The sequence below is a fragment of the Marmota marmota genome, unplaced genomic scaffold, assembly GCF_001458135.2.
Source record: "Marmota marmota marmota unplaced genomic scaffold, marMar, whole genome shotgun sequence".
In the NCBI taxonomy this organism is placed as follows: domain Eukaryota; kingdom Metazoa; phylum Chordata; class Mammalia; order Rodentia; family Sciuridae; genus Marmota; species Marmota marmota.
In genome coordinates, this window is record NW_026000093.1 from 41,721,285 (window position 1) to 41,726,850 (window position 5,566).

Genomic DNA, 5,566 nt, shown 5'->3' on the forward strand with positions numbered 1-5,566 from the left:
TTTTTTTTTTTTTTTTTTTGGTTAAGGCCTTTCTAAAGATGACATAAAACACAGACATTATAAAGATGATGATATATTTGACTACGTAAACATATATTATAAAATGTCTACATAGAAAAGATTTCACAAGCAAAACCAAACATGGAGAAAATTCATATTCTAGATCACAGGCAAAGGACTCATCTCCCTCAAATGACATGGTAGCTGACTTTCACATAGAGAAAGTGATGAAAATATGATAATGGAGTTTTTCCTCAAGTTTCATTGGCCAGATCAGGGACATATGCACTGTCCTGGGACAATTACTGGTGATGGAAGTGGTAACACCGAGCTTAAATTCATTTATCAAATGTATCACTTTGGACCAAGGATGGTGCTAGGCTCCTCTAGAAGAGGCTAGACATGAAGGAAAGGGGCTCCTCCAAAAGGAGGAATCAGGCCTTACCCTTCCCCGACTCTCCCGTGCATCAACAAGTTCTACTGGCCCTAAGTCTACCAATATGTCTGAAATCCACCCAATTTTCTCCGTCTTCACAATTATACTCATCTAAGTCACCAACAATTCTGTCTGGGGTCTCCAGCAATAAGTTCCTACATGGTCTCCCTGCTTTCAAGCTATTCCCCAAGCAAAAACCAGAGCTGTCTTTTTAAACCTAAGCTAGAGGGGCTGGGGATGTAGCTTAGTGGTGGAATACTTGCCCAGCATGCATGAGGCCTTGGGTTCAATCCCCAGCATTAAAAAAATAATAATAATTAAATTAAATTAAATTAAAAAAATAAAATCTAGTAGATTATGTCAAACACTGCTTTAATTCTTTAATTTCTCCAATGGCTTCCCAATTTATTTAATATAAATGCCCCAAATCTCAACTGGTCCTACAGGGCCCCCATATCATTTGATTCTTGCTTACCTCACCAGGGTCTCATGGTCTATCCTTCTGTGTACTCAGCTCCAGGTACACAGCTTTTACTGCGTTCTTTGGGGGCTCTGAATCCTTTACTAACTCAAGATTTTTGTAAATGAAGTTCCCTTTTGTAGAATATTCTTCTTCCAATGCACTCTTTGCCTGGTAGGAAAATACAGAGATGAATCAGTTTCTGGAGAGGCCTTCCTGAGTGTAAATTCTGCCTCTGCCAATTACTAAGTGTGTACTGTTGGGTAAAAATTACTCACTCTTTCCATACTTTGTTTTAAAATGGAGATGATAACATTAGTATCGGTAGGGAGACAACTGTCCAGTTTGCCTGGGGCAAAAACTGAGGTTTCCTAAGCTGCACAACTTTCATGACCTTGGGATATCCATGCAACTCTAGATTGCTTATACCTATATTGCTACTTGAGAGTCTATCTTGTTTAAATCAGTTATTTTGTATCTTTATTTAAACAGCTAAATTTATACTCTTCTGAATACAATAGCAGTTATGGCATTTTGTATTTATATGTTTATTTGTGATGACATTTTCTGTATTTTTTTTTTTTGTGTGTGTAGGCTAGGCAAGTAGGTGTTCTACCACAGCTAGATCCCCTGCCTCTTGTGATGATTTTTATTTGTTTAATGTCTTTATCTACCACCAGATATTATGCTCTTTGAGGAAGGATATGGGGATATTTCTATTTATTTATCCTGGCAATCTAGCACTTGGTCCAGTTTAGGCACATAGAAAACTCTCAATAAATTTATCTTATCTATTTATTTATTGTGGTACTGAGGCTTGAACCCAGGGGTGATCTACCACTGAGATACATCCCCAACCCTTTTAATTTTTTAATTTGAGACAGTTCTTGCTAAGTTGCTGAGGCTGGCTTTGAACTTGCAATCTTCCTACATTAGCCTCCCAAATTGCTGGGAATACAGGTATGTGCCACTGCACATACTTTTAAATGAATGGAATAATAGCATAAGGAAATGTTTATGACAATGTTAGGCCAAGTCAATATACAAAACAAGCAAAAAACCGATTCACAGGAAAAGGATGGAAGAAAATTTAAAAATATGAATAGTAATTGTTTGAATTACAGGTTTTAGCATGATGTTTTTCTAGATTTGCCTGTGTTTTCCAGATTTCATATATATACTTTTCCATGGAAAATATGTAATGAAATGAAATGAATGAAGAAGTTACTTGATCCCTGAGAGCCTTGGATTAGAGAGAATTCTTGTCCAGGAAGTTTAACCAGCTGTGGTCTGATGTAGATTCTCAGACCCTTTAGACACACAAGGTGTCATACGAAAGCTGAGGGCCAGCCTGCCAACTAACATAATCAATGGAGTTCACTTTTTAAACAAAAGGCCATGGTAAACACAAAGAGTAGAGTAAAAGTTGGAATAATAAGACATAACTAACATGCTATACGGCATAACTCACAATGTAGCAATCAACCAAAGAACAATCTTTATTGGGCTAAAACTTGGAAAGAAATGTTACTATGTTTCATTGACAACTACACAGATCCCTTATATCTTTATGGATAGAGTCATATACTTGAAGGGAACCCAGTGAGCAAATGACTCAGCAAAAGGCCAAGTTAACAAATTATGCTTCTGTGGTCATTTATGTTTACATTATTTTTTTTGGATAAGCACAGAGCTTCAGCCTTGGTTATAAATGAATAAAAGTGTATTCATATTTCAAAACAATAGTTTTGACACTAAGGAATTAGACAAAGGAAATAAATTCACATACTCACAATTATTTAATAAACCTGTAGCAGAGTTAGGTGTGGGAACACACACCTGTAATCCCACTGACTTGGGAGACTGAGGCTGGGGGGGGGGGCGCAAGTTTGAGGCCAGCCTAGACAACTTAGCAAGACCATGTCTCAAAATAAAAACATAGAAAGGCTGGGGATGTGAATCCAGTGCCACAAAAACAAAACAGAACAAACCTGTAGTAGTAGTAGTAGTACGTATAAGAAAAAAATCTCTCAAATTTTTGTAATACTAGATTTCAATTAATGTTAGTTGGCAATAATCTATTCTTCCTGGTATAATTTTAAAAGTTCTTAATTTTTTCCTCTATAGACATTAATTGGAAGCCTGCTGCTATAAGCCTGCTGACACATGGATGTCCACCAAAGGTCCATGTGTTGAGGGTTTGGTCATCAGCCTATGGCACTGCTGTGAAGCATTACACCCTTCAGCAGATGGGGCCTAATTAGAGGAAGGCATGCCTCTTCTTTGAAGGGGATATTCTTCTCTTTGCTTCTTGGATGGCTTGAAGTGAATATGCTTCTTTTACCATGTGCTTCTGCCATGATGTACTGTGTTGCCACACACCCAAAAGCAACAGGGCCAGGTGAACATGGACTGAACCCATGAGCCAAAATAAAATTATCCTCCTCTTTTTTTCCCCTGTGGTACTGGGGATTGAACCCAGGGGCGCTTTACCACTAAGATATTCCCAATGCTTTTTATTTTTTTGAGATAGTGTCCTGCTGAGTTGCCCAGGTTGACTTCAAACTTCTGACCCTCCTGCCTCAACCTCCTGAGTAGCTGGAATTACAGGTACGTACCAACACACCTGTCAAGTTTTCCTCCTTTTAGGTTGGTTTATTCTAGGTATTTGTTATGGAAACTGAAAGCTGAATAACAGATTTGCCTTCAGATTTAATATCTCTTTAGGTTCATAACATCTTTAGTATTCGTATCTGATGATGAGAAATGGTTGTATTTTTCAACATAGACTCTTTGGCCTAGACTAATTAGGAAATAAGTGAAACAGGTTCTTCAGAAATATGTGAAACTGGATAATAGAAGTACAATGGAATAGCTAAAGATAGCTGTTAATAATTTTTAAATGCTATGAAATTGTGACTTTCATACAGATATAAGATGAATGCATTACGTCAAACATTTCATTCAACTCATTAACTAATTAATGAGGGAACCAGTAAGATGTTACAACTAGTTCAAAGTAGTACCCAAGGTACCAGACATACATAGGCAGTCAGGGATGCATAAATTAATCTGCTTAAACTGGTAAAACTGGTCAATAGTCATAGAATAATAATCAACTGAATTTCCATTGAGCACAATTTGCATATTTAGGAGCAAGAATAATTTTTATTATGGTCACTATAACTTCCAAAACTGTAAAATATGGGTTCAATCCCCAGTACCACAAGAACAAACAAACAAACAATAACAACAAATAAACCTGTAAAATAGTTCAAAGAATGTACATATACCACAGAGGCAAATATGCTGGACTCTTGTCTAGTTTTCTATTGAAGAAAACCAACAACCTTTTTTCTTCATTTGAAAAGCCTTTCATAATGTTTTCCCTACATAGCTGATTTTTGATGAGTGCTTATTATGGGCTGGGTGCTTTCTCAGTTACTTTAGATGTGTTAATTTACTTAATTATCATAGTAATCTTGTGAGGTTGATTCTATCATTATTTCCATTTTATAGGTGAGAAAACTAAGGTACAAGAAAAGGCAGGTAATTCACCCAAGGTCATCAAGCAATAGGAGGTGGAGCCAGGATCTGAATCCAGGTACTTTTGTACCAGCTATGCTGCCATGGATGCAAAATTATTAAGTATATTGCATATCCAACCAAAAGTAATATTGTTTAAAAAAATTAGGTGGAGAATCTTCATGCATATATGTGAAGGAAAGGACCAGATAGATTATACTAGATACAGAACAGGAAAGATGCAAAGATGATTCAGAGTGTTTCCACTGATTGTGAGAGGGGGGACACTGTTCAAATAAAGAGATAAGGAGGAAAGTTCGTTTGATTTGGTTTTCAGACATGTAGACTTTGAAGTAATAACAAGATGTCAAGATGGGGAAAAAAAAAAACAGGCAGGAGATCAAAATGAAAATGTGGATGGGTAATTTTTTTTTTTTTTTAGTGGAGTGGATTTAAATTGTAGTATTGAAAACTGTGGCATGTATCTATCAGAGCTAAAGGACAAGCTCAGAGAGAAGAGATGACATTATTGCAAAAAGGGCTGGAGCAGGGCTAATGTATAGGCCTAAGAGAGGCAATTTCAAAGAGGAAATCAAAAGCTAGGTGAAGGGGTTCTTAGGTCCAGGGAACAAGCTGCTGTCTTTGGTTTAAACAAACATTAAGCTACAGTCACAAATGCAAATGGGCAGAATTGAGACTGATGGTAAATAGAGGGTACACCATAAAGGGACACATAGTAAAGGACACATAGTAAAGGTTGTCAAGATGCACATTTTAGAAAGAACCAGTCTGGCTGCAATTCAATACAGAACAGTTTGCATTGCAAATTGGAGCGGGGAGGAATCCCTGGGATCAAGGTATAGGCAGCTGGTGGTTTGGGTCAGATCAGTGATGGCAATTAACTAAAAATTAAGAGGTCTGAGGGTATGAATACCAAAGGAGGTCCATGTACCATGTGAACAAATATTTAAAAGTTATAAATCAAGCTAGGAAACTATAAAAATATACTTGATCTTTCTACCTCTATACACACATCTTCATAAGGACCTAAGGTATAAATTGAGAATTTTCGGACTTCTTGGAGTTAAATGTTGGACCTTGGGGGCCCAGGAAAGCAGACTGTGGCTTGTAGCCTGCCCCTCTTT